The 17,613-nt window shown below is 37.1% G+C and overlaps 1 protein-coding gene across 2 annotated transcripts in view; it reads left to right on the top strand.

Annotated features, from left to right (window-relative positions):
* The window catches only part of SGCD (sarcoglycan delta), an 811,202-nt gene that overhangs the window by 303,135 nt on the left and 490,454 nt on the right, over window positions 1-17,613 (top strand). Inside the window, exons 1-2 of one of the 2 annotated variants that reach the window (XM_016167093.2) lie at window positions 2,497-2,596; window positions 11,775-11,935. The gene's annotated coding sequence lies outside the window, so the exon portion shown is untranslated. Of the gene's footprint in view, window positions 1-2,496; window positions 2,597-11,774; window positions 11,936-17,613 lie in introns of those variants that run through there. The other variant, XM_016167092.2, reaches the window with a different exon arrangement.

Below are 17,613 nucleotides of genomic sequence, written 5' to 3'. Positions count from 1 at the left end.
GGCTTTGGAAGACACAATTAGGAATCAAAAAATCTTACATCATTGGGGCATGTCAGAAGATCTCTAAGACTTAGTTTTCATTTATACAACATTGTGAGTTTCTGTTCCTGCATTATCAGGAGTTACTGATTCACCTGTGCTTTGGGGATCAGTGGCAGAGTGTGAATTTAACGTATCCCTTTGTATCTGACTTTAAGGCACAAGAAGCAGCACAGTGTCATGGTTACAAGTTTGGACTCTACAGCCAAATCACTATGATTCAAATCCCAGCATCGCTATTTTTATCAAGTGTTTTCCCCACCTGTGAAGTGGAGATTATAATAGAATCCTCTTAATAAATTCAATAGGAGGAAGAAACTAGTCAATACATATGAATGGCATTTAGATTTTACTGATTATTTTTTTCTATTCACTGATTTCCCTAAGGCTTTATTATATTTCTTCCCTTGCAATTAAAATAGCCATACTTCTACTTTAGATTATTTGTACTAAGTTTCTATCCCAAATAATTTCCAATATCACATTCTAAAAAAAAAAAAAAAAAAGTATTTTTTACTCATAATGTTCTTTTCTTCCTCTCCCTACAACACACTTTGTGTAACTCTTTCCAAGGATTCTGGGAGACCATACAGTATTGGGTTGGTTATTAGCTTCAGCATAATGAATTTCTGAAAACACGAAGCGGTTTCTTGTTCTCCTATTTTTTCTCAGAAATGAGCTTTTTCATGTACATGGGCAATTTTGTTCTTCAAATAAGTGCTCTCTCCCCCATATCCAAGATAACCTTTCAAATTTATGTAATGGTTTGTTCCATTTTAAGGGGTAATTGTCTGTAATGTTTTATTTTTAGAGTAATATCCAGTAATTTTCAGAAGCCAGAGCTTGTCATAAAATCACTGAAATATAAGTAATATTCTCACTGTTCTCAGAGACTGGCTCAGTTGGTTCCAACTCTGCTTGAGACGTGAATTTAGCATCCAGCTTACGTACATCATGAGGATAAATTATGTCGTGAAGTGACTGAGTTTTGGGGTGAGGAGGGAATAATGAGACAGAGCACTTATATAAGAAAAAGACTTACTAAAATATATGGCTCCAGCAAATAGGATACATATTAAAGGAAGAAATTACTTTAACACTCCTGGAACATCTGGAGCATATCTGGGCCAATGAACCCAATCTCCTCATGAATGAGGAAAAAGAACCCATCTCATCCACAATCATCATCAAATCTTTTCATGTCTTTTTGAGGGCATATGGAGTAAAGATCATACTTTCTGTTTTCAATATACTTAAGACCATGAGGCAAGAAAGAGCATGGCACTTCACAGTAACAAAGGTGGACGGTATGTCCAGTGCACCTTGAGTAGGTGGAAATGAATGATACAAGAAGAGACTGGGGGAAGTGGGAGCCAGGTCTCAGGAGGTCTTCCAAACCATGGTAAGGATTTGGGGTTTTATTCCAAGGGCCACAAGTTTGGGCTGAAGCGAGCGAATGATTTATTTTTAGAAGCTCCTTCCTGCTGAATGGTAGGAAATGGGTTGGGGTCAGCCAAAGATGAATTGATTAGAGACCGGTTGGAAGGCTATTATAATGACCAAGGCAAGTGAAGACCTGCTCGTGGTAGCCCATTCTAGGAGAGAAGCGTGTCCCACAGCAGGTGGGGAGCTCCCGTTCACGTGAGAGGCATTGCACATAAGCTGCCCGGTGGCACTTCTGCTTGCTTCTTAGTCCGACGATATTCGGACTAAGATTGTTGTTCATGTGAAAGGACTTGGAAAAACAAGTTATCCTTTCCAACGTGTATTACTTGTGTATAAGTGTGTGTGCGTGCATGTACTGGGCAGGTAAATTGTAACTTTGCCTTAAGTTTATTAGTTAAAACTGAATTCTAGAATTTTCTATGTGACTGTGAATGAGTTCGAGGATATACCCATTTGTTTTCCTTTTTAATAAACCATTTTCTTCTCTTAGAAATTTTTCAACTTAGAACTTGAAGTAAGTGAGTTGTAAAATTAAGATAGACATTTTTGGATTTTTACCAAATGGTTCATGTAAGTTCACGAGCATCACTTGGTGCCAGATGGCTAAGAACAATTATCGGGCCTTTCTTTCGACTTTAATGTTTCAGAGAACTTTATGATAAGTGACTAATTTAGCTTCACATTCGTCTAGTGAGAAGGGTGAGGGAAAAATAATAGCCAGTCTTGTAAGGCACATTTATGTAATTCATAGGGCTCTGTGGATTCTTAATAGTATTAAATAGTAGCTTAGCTTGTGCCATGGTGGGAAACAAACGGTTTGAGAAGGCTTAGGGTCGGCAAACCTGTATTTCCCAGTACTCCATACCTAAAAGTAAGGAATTTTTATGGTTTTGTTTTCTTCGTTTTGAAAATTGAATACCAGACTGCTAGACCTGTCATTTGTCTTTCTCCTTTCAACAACCATAGGCATTATGCATCTTGAATAAGCATGAAAAACTGAGGCCATGGATTTGGTTCAAGGTTTGAATGATTCCATAGTCTTTGTTTCGAAGTTAAATGACCGGTTTCCTCTCCTTGTCAAGACGATGAGGCTGTTCCTTTTCTTCGCCAGGTACTTTACGAGCCTACAAAGTGTTTGCATTGCTTTATAAACTCTCTGTAATCTACTTCTTGATGGGGCTAAATATGTGTCTGAATCTAATTTAATCTTTCTGGTTTCTAATGTGATTTGAATGAAAGCTTGTTTCCAATGCAGTGGTTTTGCAATTATAGTGGAGTCTCAGTTTACGTGTTTTTAATTTATGTAAATTCAACAGTGTATGCATGGCAAATAGAGAACTATTTAAATGGTGCAGAGGATTCGATCCCCTGTTCTGTATAGTGAGCACACACCCTACAGTAAGAGGGGCGGCTGGGTTCTGCTTTTGTCTCTGCCTCAGTCCTTCGGCAGACCTCTTAAAGGGTGAAGACTTGGTCTAAATGAGTGATAGCTTTGTTTTTAAAAAATACTTTTCACACTACAGGGCCCCTAAGATCAGTCTTTACTTGCTGCTCAACCAAGCAAATAACTGTCTGCTACAAAACTGAAGGAAAGAATTTTTTTTAAAATTTCTCTATTTAACAAACAGTTAATGAAAACTTAGCGAATAACTAAAAAATTCCCTACCCATACAGAATTTACAGCTGAGTGGCTTTTGAGATCTATAATGTCAGGCTCAACATGTGGCCCTCTTAAGATATTTTTAGAATAATGTTGGTTATATGTGATTTCCAGTTTAGGTGTTTATATTTAAAATTAAATCCCTTTATACAGCCACTTTGAACTTAGTTTGGCAGTTTCTTAGACAACTAAACACACTCTTACCTTATGATCAAAAGATCATGTTTCTTGGAATTTACTCAAAGGAGTTGAAAATTTAAGTCTACATAAAAACCTGCACATGGATGTTTACAGTAGATTTATTCATGATTGGCTAAACTTGGAAGCAACCAATATTCCCTTTAGTAGATGAATTGTTGAGTAAACTGTGGTCCATCCAGACAATGGAATATTATTCAGTGCTGAAAAGAAATGACCTACGAAGCCATAATGGACATGGAGGAACCTTAAATGAATATTATTATGTGAAAGAAGCCAATCTGAAAAGGGTACATACTGTATAATTATAACTCTGTGACATTCTGGAAAATATAAAATTATGAAGGGGAAAAAAAGATCAATGATTGCCAACAAGGGACGAGGGAGGGATGAATAGATGGCATACAGGGGATTTCTAGGGCAGTGAAACTATTCTGTATGATACTATTATAGTGGATACATTTTTAAACCCATAGATTATACACCAAGAGTGAATCCTAAGGTAAACTACAGCTTTGGGTCATGATGATGTATCAGTTTAATGGTTCATCAGTTGTAACAAATGTAACACTCTGGCACAGGATGTTGATGGTGGGGGCGGCTGCATGTCTAGGGGCAGAGAATACATGATAACTCTGTATTTTGTGCTCAATTTTGCTGTCAACCTAAAAGTGCTATAATAATTACTCTTTGTAAAAATTAATCCCTCCTTCCCATAAACTACAGCTCATCCTGTGTCTTACATATTCTCACTAGTTTTCTGATAATAGATATAATGCAGGTTCGTAGTTTTGCTAAGATCATAGAAGTGTTTGGTAAGATGCCATATAGTGTGGCTTGGTCATGACAGATGGGAACTGAGCATTAGAGGCTTGGTTTCTTGTCACCCCTCTGACCCTAACCACTTCTGTGCATTTGGACAAGCCATAATCCTTTCCTCTGCAAAGCAGTAGAATTCAACTGACTGATTCCTATGGCCACGTCTCATTCTTTTCTTTGAAATATTTTTACTAGGTGATTGAGACTTTTTTCTAATCATTTAAGAGTAGCAAAATCCCTTCAGTGTAATGAATTATAAGTCATATTTTTATTTCTTAAAAAATAAAAATATTTTAATATGTAGAGATTGACTACTATCCTGTGCGCTTTCACATAAAGATTCCTAGGATCTTACATAATTCTTTGGAAATTGTTGCAAAATTCTTACATTTATGGTTAAAGTACAAATATTTTACACCGTGTGGTGCACTTTGCTTATGGAGGTTATTTTGGAGAAAAAAGTACTCAAAATGACCTAATAAATAGATAACAGGACAGCCATTTTATTTCCAATTTTTATAATGTTTGATATATATTACTTTTTGAACATTAAAGAAAATAGTATATCGAATAGTGTGTGCCTACCACCCAGCTTTAGCAAATCCCAAGATTTTGCAATATTTGCTTCTCAATTGTTTAAACATTAAAATATTGATGGTTAAAGCCTCACATGGAGAAAAATGTTTTTGAAATAAATTTTCCATTTCTCTTTATAAATGTCACATACTCATTAAGAGAAAGTTGAAAATTAAAGAGATCAAAATCATACACAATTCTCCCACCTAGAGAAAACTATTACCATTTTCATCAACTTGCTTTGTCATACAGATGTTACATGTGCTTATATCTGGCCAATAGTTCTTTTTTATTTTATGACAGAAAAATTTAAGAACATATTAAAGTAGAAGGAATTGGGTAATGGAATCTTAGGCACCCATAAGTCAGCTGCAGGAGTTACCAGTGTAGTGGCATTCTTGTTTCATACATCACCTAACCCCCAGTGGAGGTAATTCTCACCCATAATACCATGTCTTCCTTAAGTATTTCAGTATTCATCTCTAAAAGGTGACATCCTTTTTATAAATACAATAATGCCATTATACCAAATATATTAATTACTAAATACTATCAAATGTCTTGTCACTTTTCAAATTATAATTTTTTTCCATCTTGTTTGCATATCAAAATCCAAATAAGCTTCATGCTTTAAAATTGACTTTTTTGCCGCCTAAGTCTCTCTTAAATCATAGGTTCTCCATCACTCTCCATTAGTTTCCTTATAATTTACTTATTGAAGGCAATAGGGTTGTTGATCCTGTAGACAGTCCCACAGTCTGGATGTTATTGATTGCATCCCTGTGATGTGTATAACAAATTCTGTACTCACTGGTGTTTCCTGTAAGCTAGCCAATTGAATTCAGGTTGTATGTTTTTGTCTAGACCATTTCATAAGTGAAGCTCTATAAACTTCCATCAGGAGCCACGTGAAATCTTTCTTTTGTGGTGTTAGCAGCCATTGATAATTATTATCTAGATCTACCATTTTTTATGGGTCACAAAATGTCGATATGCAAACATTATTAATTTATGTTAATATTTGGTGGAAAACTACAAATGGAAACTTTCATTATTATTTGATTATAAGTCAGAAGGAAAAGTACAGCAAAAGCTCGGTTTTCTTTTATCTACTATTTTCAAAATAATGATTTGGTTCTCTAGCATCCTCCAAAGGTGGCCAGTGTTTTTTATTCCTCCTCATTATAAATGTATAGATTTAAATATATCTGTAGCATTTTAATCTTTTGCAATTATTACTCTCATTGATGATCTAATTTTTCTATTCATAATTTGCATTTCTCTTATATGTGTTGAGTTCTTAGGCTATTTGCATTTATTTTCCTTCAAACTTTCTGTTGATATCTGTTTTCTATTTTTCTAGACAATTATTGCTGTTTTTCATTTCTATCTTTAGAAGATCTTTATATTAGGAATATTAACTCTTTGCTCTTATGAAATGAAAGGATTATCCCCTCCCAAAATTATATAAGCAATGTAAGAAAATAAATAACAGCGTAAGAAAACATTTAAAATTTTTCTCACAGGAAAAAAAAAAGTTCACAGTTTTGCATGAAAGAGTGTAATAGTGGTTGGAAGTTAAGATGGTGGACTCAAGGCTCTCCTGGGTCTTATTCAACACTCTATGATGTTGCATCAGTTACTTTAACACTCTAAGCCTTCACCTTCCCCATATGCAAAATGGGAATCCCGATAACACTACATTAGTGCATTGGGAACATTTCATGAGCAAATACAAGCTCAGCACAGTGCTGGCCCGTATAAGCTCAATAAATAGTTTCTGAGACTTCTTATTGATTACTGATAATGATAATCAATTATACATTCATTACCCCTCTTGCCCTCAGATTATTTGGGTTTACCCAACACATCAACATGGCAGGAAACCTGGTAATTCTTTCTTGTTTGCCACCATGGAGTTAGCAAGGAAATGGTGTAGCTTTTGACATCAGTCAGTAGAGGGTATCACATATAAATGATTAATTTATGTCCACATACTGACATTATGTCTATGCCTTGGCTCTATATTGCATTCATACTCTGTGCCTCAATGAAATAAACATGACACACATCAAGTTCATGCTCTCAGTGACTTGGACTAGCAGGCAGGACATAAATGTGTCGTTACTCATATTATGTAAGAGACAGTTGAGGCATTATGCCCATTTAATAGGTAAGAAAATTCATAGCACCATAAATTAATAACATACATGCATTGTATTAATTCAAACAGCACCATTGTATTAAAATTACTCCTCACAAATAACCCTTCAAGGCGTAACTTTAATGATTTTTATATCGTACATGAAGCACTGAGAGGTTAAATAACACACCCAAAGATATAGGTAGTGGGTAGGTGAGCCATGAATCAAACCCAGGCAAGGATCTAATACTTTTAACCAGTAATTACCCTTGGAATGTATGTTAATTTATGGCAAAATAATGTCCTTGTTTACAGTCACTTAAATAGAAGGCTTTTGCTTTCTTCTTGTTCACAGTGGTATAATACTGTGGATCTAATTTACATGTGTGACTAATAGGGGCCAGTATTCTTGGGGCAAGGTGATACTTTGTACTTTATCTTGTTGATATCTTAAAATACATGGAGAAAAGCCAGTTAAAATGGCCCAAGGTAATGTAATCACTAGTTCATCTAAGCATGTGGTCCAAGTCTGAACCCACCTTAGCAGATAAGGGGAGTGTGGTGAACTCAGCTGTTGTTTGGGTTTGAGGCAGCACAAAACACCCCTGTTTTGTGAATTCTGCCAGTATCTATATTGTCTGTTGACAGACATGTATAGAAGTTTATGAGGAGTTATGATTGAATAGGTAAATCATACTGAGAGCAGATGTATTTAGGGGATTCTCATATATACTTTTGTGTTGAGAACAAGTACTGCTTCTCTGGCGACAAAGACCAATTTCCTAAAGTAAAGAGTGGACCTATATTTCTAGATATCTGAAATAGCAAATGTCAGGCTTGGAGGGATAGTGGGTAGGTGCATCTGGAGAGGGGTGGAGGTGGGCATCTACCCTTCATGAGCACTAAATTTTAAAAGCACATCTGAGCCACCTACAAATTGTCAGTGTCTAACCCATTTTATGAACTTTAAGGTAAACATTTCATTAACTAGCAAGAATAATACAGATCAGCAATTAACCCAGATGCTAGAAAATTCTCTAAAATTCCATTGCAGTGTTCAGTGACTGTTCTTCTAGACGCCCTTTGATTTCACCATTCAGTTGAAAGGCTAACTGGTTAAGGACAGAAGGTGCTAATGCATTGGGAAGAGACACCTGGTGTCTAAAAGGCACTAGGTGTTTTCTATCATCCTTAAAATCAAGTGGCATGGATTTCCTTTTTCTGTTCCCCAGCATTTCAGTTGCTTGGTATCCAGACTAGGAATTAATAGAAGGGAAGATGTTTAATATTAAGCCAGAATACAGTGATTCCAGTTGCAGATGAACACCTTCATCCCTTCAGTATTTTACATTTCGTGAGCCCAGCATTGTTTCATTAATGTCGACCAGTAGGAAGTGTGATTAATATTTTGCAAATCAAGACCTACTGCCAGTGGTGACTTGGCTCACTATCTCTCCTGCTCAGGAAGCAGCTGTTCCAATGAGTGGTGTGACCTCCTGTATGGCTTCAGAAGAAACATGTCGTCTCCTATGTGGGTGTTTTACTCTGCTTGGCAGAGACTGAACTGGGCCAGTTTTCACAGTTACATTCTTAGGAGACTAGGTTCTTGCTTTGAAGTTCAAACTATGGCATTTCCAAGCATCAGGACTAGGTTTAATTAGAAATTGAATCCAGGAAAGAGTTCATTGTGATTTTCAGAGTGCTCAGGAAACACCAATAAGCCCCAGGGTTGGTTCTGAGTTTGAATCCTGACTGTCACTTTCTACTTAGGTGATTTCAAGCAATTTACTTAATGTCTACAAACGCCAACTTCCTTATATGCAATTGAATGTAATAGACGTGTTGTAAAGCATTGCCGGCAATGTGGATGCCGTGTGTAGGTATGTGAGGCTCAGCCTTGTATATGTGGTATATGTGGCAAACCTAGAATCACAGTTCTCCTTGAAATGCACGTCTTTATGGCCATGTTTCCCCAGGTCCTAGTAGGACCTAACCCCGTTGGTAGAGATTTAATTTATAGCTCATCCTTCCCTCTGGCACACTTTCACTTAATCAAGATCCGTTTTAGAGTTCTCAATTTTTTTATGTCCCTCTTCTTTCTCCCTGGTCTTGGCCTCTCTGGAGTGTGTCTGGCTGCATTTGTGGATCGGTGCCTGTGAGAGTTTAATACTCACAGGAATCATTTTCAATCCAGCCCAATCATTAAAGAGGCGTGGTTCATACTCTGCCATCAGAGCGACCACTAATTGATACCTCCTGAAAAATGACAGATTCCCTGATGCGTTCAAGGCTGCCCGGCAGGCAGAGATGCCACCCACCTTGTTGATTAACACTCTGCTCATGGAGACACTGGTAATTTAAAAAGTATGTTGTTCTTTTCTTGATATTATTCCCTTTGACAACATACCTAGTGTATATTTTCTCAGTTTATCTTGCCGTAACACCACATTAATCCTATTACAGTTTCCAAAGGTCTCAAAAATGTTAATTTCCGAAGCTTTGTCCTCTGATCCCAGTGCCCTCTATACCTCTATAGCATATTATTTGTGTGGCATCTTCTTAATGGATAGTGTATTTGTGGGCTTGGTGAGTACTTATTTTTATTTTTAGAAGAAGGGAAATAAACTAGGATCAACTCAGAAGAGGTGTGTGTTGGGAGGGGTGTTGTGAGGTAACTAAAATAAGCTTAACTTCCGAGAAAACCAAGAAATATAAAATTTTCTCTATATATCAAGCAGAAATGAGGCTATCTATATAGGCCCACCCTGTATCACTACTTGGGCAAATCAGCAACTTTTCTGGAGTTTGTCGTGTCTTCCCAAGTCTGGGCAGAAGTCAGGAAACCGCAAAAGATAAAGACCTGCTAGAATGAAATCTTTGCGAAAGTAGGAGTGAAATATTTAATATTTCTCACATCTCCCCAGTCCTTAACAAAGTGCATGGCAAATATTATGTTCTCAGGAAACATTTGTTAGTGAATGCATTTTTAGCAAGTCCTTCAGTGTCTTAGAATGGATCGTAAGTTTTCCCAGATGCATCTTAACTTTTTATTAGGTTATAGTCTAACTAAACCTGAAAGGTAGGTGACATATTTTTATGTTGCTATTCCTGAACATTGACAGTTTCTTAATATTAGTTGGGACAAAAATAAAGAAAGATGCATTTGGATAGACTGGAGACTTGAATTCTCAAAGCAGTCAGCACAATTTCTTTAATAACTCCATATATCATTGTGCTGAATTACAGCATTGTTTGCTTTCAAAGTTTTGTGTTTCTTGGCTTTGGAGTGCAGGAATAATTGTAGACTGTGGCTTGATGATTATCAGCCTGCTATAATACCAGGGCCAAGATCATCTTCAAATTGCCAGGCATCAGCAAGAGGACAGGAAATGAACCATGTTATAAAGTTCTCCCATCTGCCTCCAGAAGGTAGGGGAAGTTGGGGTAACGATACTTGTCTGAACCTAGCAATGGTTCAGAAAAAGTTGCCCAAAGTCACCAAGGGCCTCAAAAGCAATTCCATGTGATATAAGATGGAAAGATTCAGATTCTGGTGGGGAGTGAAATGCAGGTAGGTAAAATTATGTAATGTCATGCAGAATGTAAGCCTACAACAATAAACATAAAAACAAGCAGCAAACATTTATTGAGCACTTATATCCTACATGCTAATGAATGATTTAACTATTTTGCCTTGTTTCATTTTCATAAGCATTATAAATGGTTAGTTATTTTTATCATCTCACTTTTATAGAAAAATTAGATATTTAGAGAGCTAGAGTGTCTTTGTCAGCATTTCATAATGGTTGAACCAAGATGTGAATACTATGATTATTCCCAAACCTCATTCTTAAATATTGCACTTTATTTCTTAATCATTCTTAGACTGCTCAGAATAAGGGAGCCTGTCTCACCGAAAAGGTAACATTGGAATAGTGATGTAACATAGCAAGGGAAAAGGAGTGTTTCGGATAAAGAGAACTGTGAGTGTCTGAGTCTCAAGTGGAGTTAGAGGAACAGCTAGGCCAGCATGGCTGGAGAGGAATAAATGAAAGGAGAGGAGGAGAGAGGAGTGGGAGACAAAGACAATGTTGACAGAGCATCACCTTGGAGAGGCCTTTTTGGCCATTGTAATGACTTTGATCTTTATTCTAGGGGATAGGGAAGGTTTTGAGCAAGGGTATGTCACTATTTACTCAAGAGTCTAATTGAGAGTGCCAGCCTTTTCTGTAATGGAAGAGGTAAGAGTCATCATCCACTGGATTTACTGTGAAAATAGTGCCACCAGAATTTGCCGATGTGGTGAGGTGTATATGAGAGGGGAGTCAAGGTTGCCTGGAAGGGTTTAGGCTGACCAACAGGGTGAACAGACTTGCCCCTGTCCGAAAGAATAAAGTAGGAAGACTAACAGAGTTAGCCAAGATGGAGCAGCCAGTGACAACAGGCAGGTTTGGTGTCCTTAGAGACCAGGTGAAGGAAATATTTCAAGATGAAGTGGCACACTGTCCCCTTGTCTTGGTTCAGCCTAGACCACAGCATTAAACACCTTGTGTGTGTTTTCTAAACATTTGCCTGCTTCACTGGTTGAAATATGCCTCAATCACCAGGAGGAAATCACTTTCCCTCTCTGATCTTCAGTTTCCCTGTAAGTTGAATGAGCAAAATTGGCTAGTCATGCCCTAAAAAATCTTCCCTTTCTTGATATACTATGGCTTTTTCTGATTTTGTATGATTCCATGATTCTAAACAAGACTGAATCCGTTCAGGTGTTATGCATGTATGCCAATCGAAATTTAGCATATCTTCTGTCTAGTCTCCTCAAATGGTCTTGAATTTAATATCACAGTTGTCTTTTTTGTTTTTTATTAACATCTTTTTCTTGTAATTTTGCAGACGTGGAAGAAACCTCCATCCTCTGGGCTGTGGAGAAGGTGGGACTGGACCCCTGTGGAGGTTAAGAAAACACTCTCTGATGCTGGCCTGAGGGGATGATCTCAACTCCAATGTCACCCTGAGATCTGCATTCAAGACTCAGGAAGAATAAGATCGCTAAGGTAAGAACTTGTGGTTTTGATCTATTATTTTTTAAGGAAAATACATTTAAAGACAGTCATTTTCACAGCCTTTTCTCCTCCCCATCCCTTTTCTTCTTTTTCCTTCCTCCTTTTAAGCCATGACCTTTTCTTTCTACAAGCTTGTGGGATGTGGTGGGATAAAGACATAATGGGAGAAACTGAAGTCTGTGTTGTCTCGGTGATAAAGAGGTGACCAGAGGGCAGTAAGACACAGCGAAGGGAGAGATTTGTGTAGGTATCTCTGATGGAAACAAAAGAGAAATTGGGTTGGGGCCTACGTGATAAGACTTCAGATCTAGAGATGAGAATTGATGCTGTGTAATACGCAATTTCTATCTTTCATTATCCACAGAAACTTAGGCAAAGCATTGCATTATATCTTAAGGTCTTTGAGGGAGCTGTCTTTATACTTCTTCTGGATACATACCCATGCTGGCAGACTTGAAGTTGTAGTTAAAGAGGTCCCATTTTTTTTTTCTGATTACAGTAATAATTTGTGTGTATGTATATACACATACACACATATGTATAATATATATATTATATAATTCGATGATGTCTACTCTGTGTGTGTGTGTGTGTGTGTGTGTGTGTGTGTGTGTGTGTGTGGAGGGGGTGGAGAAAGAGGGACAAATGAAGGAAAAAAGAGAATCCATTAATGGTGTGCTTACTGAGAGTCAGGTATTGCCCTATAAGCTTTGGGCAGAAAAATCACAAATACAGCTGATAACATCTATCCAGAATAGGGATTTCTGGTCCAGGAAACCAAAGAAGAGATAAGTAAAAAAGGGTTTTCTGAGGCTTTGTAGCCAGGAAGGGTCAGGGTGCAGACTCATTCCCAGACTTGTTAGGATCTAAGCCTCTCTCTTCCCTACTGTATAGAACAATAGTAGGATGGTGTACACTGCTGGCTAAGAATGCTGGGACAATGTGGTTTAACTGCCTGGGACCACATGGCACGTCCAAGAGAAATTGTAGATTGTCTGTGACAATTCTACTGATAACTCATTTGTTATCATTTTAATTTCCTTTAAAAAAAAAAAAGAAAAGAAAAAGGAAAAACCTCAATCTAAAGGCTTCCAGGAACTGGGAGAACGATATAGCTAAGGGGTTGGGTTGGCTTCCTTCTCATGTCACATAAGGCTACTATGTGTCATTATTTTTGCAAAGAGAGGTCCAGAGCTGATGGAAAGCAAATTAGTTCTAGCCACAGGCCTGCTTTCATTTTACCTCTGGATTTCTCACTGCTAGAATAAGTGTGGCATATACTTTTGGCTGATTATGTATAGACCTGTTTGAGGATAAAGCATGCATGCTTTCTGTCTGTCTGATTTTGGTAAACTCCTCCAGTGCCCATGCAGAAATCATTGAGCTCTGATATTCACATTGCTGATAGTACCTATGAAAGAATGCTAAGAGACTGGTGAAACGTGAGGCTGGCATTGAAATAGACGCTTCTCTTCTCTTCATTTTGTTCAGGAGAATTATTTTTTCCTAAAGAAGATAAATTATTTTTCCCTCTTTGAATCAGTGCGTCCGTAAAGCTGTTTAAGTATAAATACTATTTATGAATTCATTTACCATTAACATGGTTTCAAAGGCTAAATAGGTAATTTAACAATCAGAAGGAAAATGCGTACAGTGAACTGTTTTTGAGTCCTTGCAGAAGTACAAACATTCTACATAATAGATGTATAGTTGCAGTGCAGTTCTCTGCCCACACATCCTTGATCTTTTGGAAAGGAAAGCTCAAAAGCTCTTCTCTGCTTGTCCTAAAAATCTAGAGAAGCTTAGGGGTTTGGGTTGGATTTTGATGGCGGTGTTCTTTGCTTTAAGAGTGTTGATCTTTAATTCAGGATGCCTGTGTTGTGTCAAGAATATTCACCTCGATGCCGACTACTTGAAACATAAATTTAGCAGAGAAAGTTTTAAAGGACTTGGCCATAAAAATGTTCCTGGTTTAAAGACTGATCAACCCTTCAGGGGAAAATAAAGCTCTCTGATCGTTGACAGAGCATACAGGGAGAAGAACATCTGGTTTGCAGTGCACGTTCATCACAGGGCTAAATTCAGCTGTAGTGTGTAGAGATAGGTATATGTCCCCGCTCACAGACCGAAATCCAATTTCCTGGAAGGAAGAAGGAAATGAGGCAATGTTGGTACATCAATCTACCATAATGCTTCCTGGCTCCTATGCTCCAGTGCCCTGAGCAGATTTTTCAGATGTCTTTTCAAGTGAAGACAGTATAAATTAGTGGCTATGGGCTCAGACTTTAGAAAAGACAAACAAGCTTCTTTGTGAACATTAGAAAAGCCATTTAATTTTTCTAAGCCAATGGTGTTCAAAGTGTGGTCCATAAACCAGCAGCCTCAGCATCACCTAAACTTGTTAGGCATGCAAATCCTCACAGCCTTTCCCAGACTTAAGTCAGAACCTCTTGAAGTGAAGTCCAGGAATCTTGTTTTTTTTAAAAAAAACTCTCCAAATAAAATTTAAAACCACTGCGAAACCTGTTCCCTAATCTCTGAAAAAGAAGGATTTTTTTTTTAAAAAAGCCTCATGTCTAAAAACCAGGAAGCTCTAAGAATATTATTATTTAATGATTGATACAATTAAGTGTGTAATTTAGGAGGCAAAGTTTTCTTCTGAAGAACACATAAAGCACAAACCATAGAGGAGGAAAAATAAATTGAACTACATAAAAATTAAAAACATCTACTCATCAAAAGAAAAAAACAAACAAAAAAGAAAATAGCCTACAGAGTGGGAGAAAATATTTATAACACATATATCTAACATGTACAAGAAGAGGCACTTCATAAAACAAGATATGGAATGACTAATAAACATAAACAGTGGTGTTTAACATAATTTGTCATCAGAGAAATGCAAGTTCAAAACACAGAGATACCACTTCACACCTATTAGAATGACTAAAAGTTACCAAAAGTTAGGAGCAACTGGAACTCACTCTCATATAGTACCGGCAGAAGTGTAAGATATTTCAAACTCTGAAAAATCATCTGGCAGCTTATTATGAAATTATATAACTGTTTATCCTAAGATACAGCAACTCTAGTCCTAAGTATTTATCCAAGGGGATTGAAAACATTTATCCACACATGTTTATAGTAGTTTTATTTATAATGTTCCAATGCTGAAAACAACTCAGAAGTCCCTCATTAGGAAAATGGATGAACTCTGAAACATTTCACAAAACGGAGCACAAGTCACCGATAAAAAGACACATTCTGCTGATAAATGCAATAACATGGATGAATCTCAAAAACAGTGAGTAAAAAGCCAAACAGCAAAAAATACCAAATTGGGTTGGTATTATTATTATTCCTAATTTGCAGATGTGGAATTTTTTACCAAGAAAAATAAGGTAACTTTGCTACAAACCATACTGCTTGGTCACAGAAGCTGAATTCAAGAGTAGGTCTATTTATCACCAAAACACGTCTTAACCATCATGTTAGCTGTGGCATAAGTACCCCTGCTTCCATTTTAATTCCGAACCAAGTGTGGGGCAACAATCCCCCTCCTAAAAAAAATTAAATAAAACAACAATAACAACAACTACAATTTCCCTGCTTGAGGCTTTCCAAATGGCCAGTTAGGGACAGTGGTTATTAAACAATGAATTGTATGTTTTCCTGATAACTTTAGGGAGGAGAGATAAAAAATTAATAGCAAATATCTCTACTGCCCTCAGGGATCATCGCGTTAAAGCACTCTAATACAGCTTGGTTTTCTGAGTGTGACCCTATTGATTATGAAACAATGTGAATGGTCATATCAGAAACTATAAAACATGCAGTTTAGAAAACACTGTATCATGACTGGCAGAGCCAATGTCATTTAACAAAGAGCACTAGAGTGAGGCAGCATGGGTTCAGATGTTGCCTCCTTCACCTTCTGGATGTACGACCGATGGCAAGTCACTGAACTGCTCCCGGCTTCAGTTTCTTCATTTGTAAGACGGAGATGCTTCTCATGTCTACTTGATATACTTAAAGTGAGGATTAAATAAAATGGTGCTTGTATAGTGCTAGTATGTGCTGGTTCCTTAAAAATCCCTGTATTAATATTAAGCTATTCTTAGTTTTAGAGATCATATGAGGGATGATACTCCTAAGCAGGAAAATGACATGATGCTCTATTTTATGCGGCCTCTCTTAGTCACTGTGTACATCTATGCATTCCCTTAACTTCAGCTGGAAGCAAAATGCTGTAGTTTTCTAAAAGCTGTATCATTTTTATTACAAGTATTTGGAAACCCTGAAAGAAGCTGACCCTGTTGCCAAAAAAAAAAAAAAATGCATTTAATTAATATGTTGGAAATTATGCTGAGGAAAAACTGTCATTAAATGTAGATGTTACATTTTGTCTAAGCAGAGTGATTGAAAGGGAGCCTGGAACTATTTAGCACATTTAAGGAATATCAACAAGGTTAATTGTCTTGAGAAGGAACTCTGAAGAGCTGAATTCCTTTATGCACCGACTCGATTTGTGGTACTGTCATGTAAGTTTTTATAAGACTTGAGCATAAGTCTTTATTTTAGCTGTGCTTTTCAAAGTCTCAATTTCCATAATAAAGTTTAAAAGTCAGAGATATTACAAATATGTACAAGGTAACAGTGCTTTTCCTATGAAGTACAAATTAGTCTATTACCAATCTCTTATATAAGTAGAAAATTTCAGCACACCTCCCAAAAATGTTTCTAAAGGGAAACTGCTTTTGAGGAGTTTTTGTCATGGCTTCTGCTAGTCACTACTAAGTGTGGGAACATGGATGGTTCAAGAGAAGAAGCCTTCAGATACAGTCAGGGCGTTTGTGTGTGTATATATGCTTATTTCCCTCTTGGGGATCTTTCTCATACATAAAGTCTTATGCTTGTTTCATGCACGTGTTAGTGTTTGTGTAGATCACTTTCATGCTAGTCTGTTTCCTTTGGAGGTAGAAATGATGGTTTCTGTATTTTCTTGGCCTCCCAGCACATCAGCAGTACAGTGAAGCTAACTGTTCAAGTCTTTTGAAGATCCTTCTCTTACGGTTTTCCTCAGCCATCACTAAATTCCTTCTGAAATTCATCATGCATTGAAATTTCATCTCAGATAATAAATATCTTAGTGTCGAACAGGAAAGCATCAGCAGAACCACTTTCTTGTAAAAGGAGAATCTTTCTGGGAAATTCAGAGGGCCAGTTTCCTTGGCCGGCTTTGTTTCTTTGTTCAGCCAGTATATACTGAGCATGTTCCCTGAGCCGGAGGCTGTGTCAAGATTGCTACTTGGTGTCTGCACGCCACCTACTCACTCTTGGGTTTCGATTTCCTGGTCTGTAAAATGGGAGTTTGGATCAGGTAAGCCTTAGAATATCCTAGATTTCAGAAAATATTGTTTCATTTAATTTCAAATAAACTAGTAATTAATGGTGATACAGCAACACTCTCTAGGGATGTTTGACCACTATCGGTAAGTATCAATCGAATATAGAATGTGAAGGTCCAAACAGATTGAGATAAAGAAATGACAGAATTTTTATACAGGACTTCTTGTTCAATTTTAGCACCTACTCTATACCATGAAATGACAGAATACCATTAAGAAAGTTTTTATTCGGGACATAGTCTGATTTTTTCTCTAAATATT

Source organism: Rousettus aegyptiacus, unplaced genomic scaffold (genome assembly GCF_014176215.1).
Source record: "Rousettus aegyptiacus isolate mRouAeg1 unplaced genomic scaffold, mRouAeg1.p scaffold_m13_p_7, whole genome shotgun sequence".
NCBI classification, from domain to species: Eukaryota; Metazoa; Chordata; class Mammalia; order Chiroptera; family Pteropodidae; genus Rousettus; species Rousettus aegyptiacus.
Note: the sequence above shows the minus strand (reverse complement) of the source record. Positions and strands in the feature narration are given on the sequence as shown.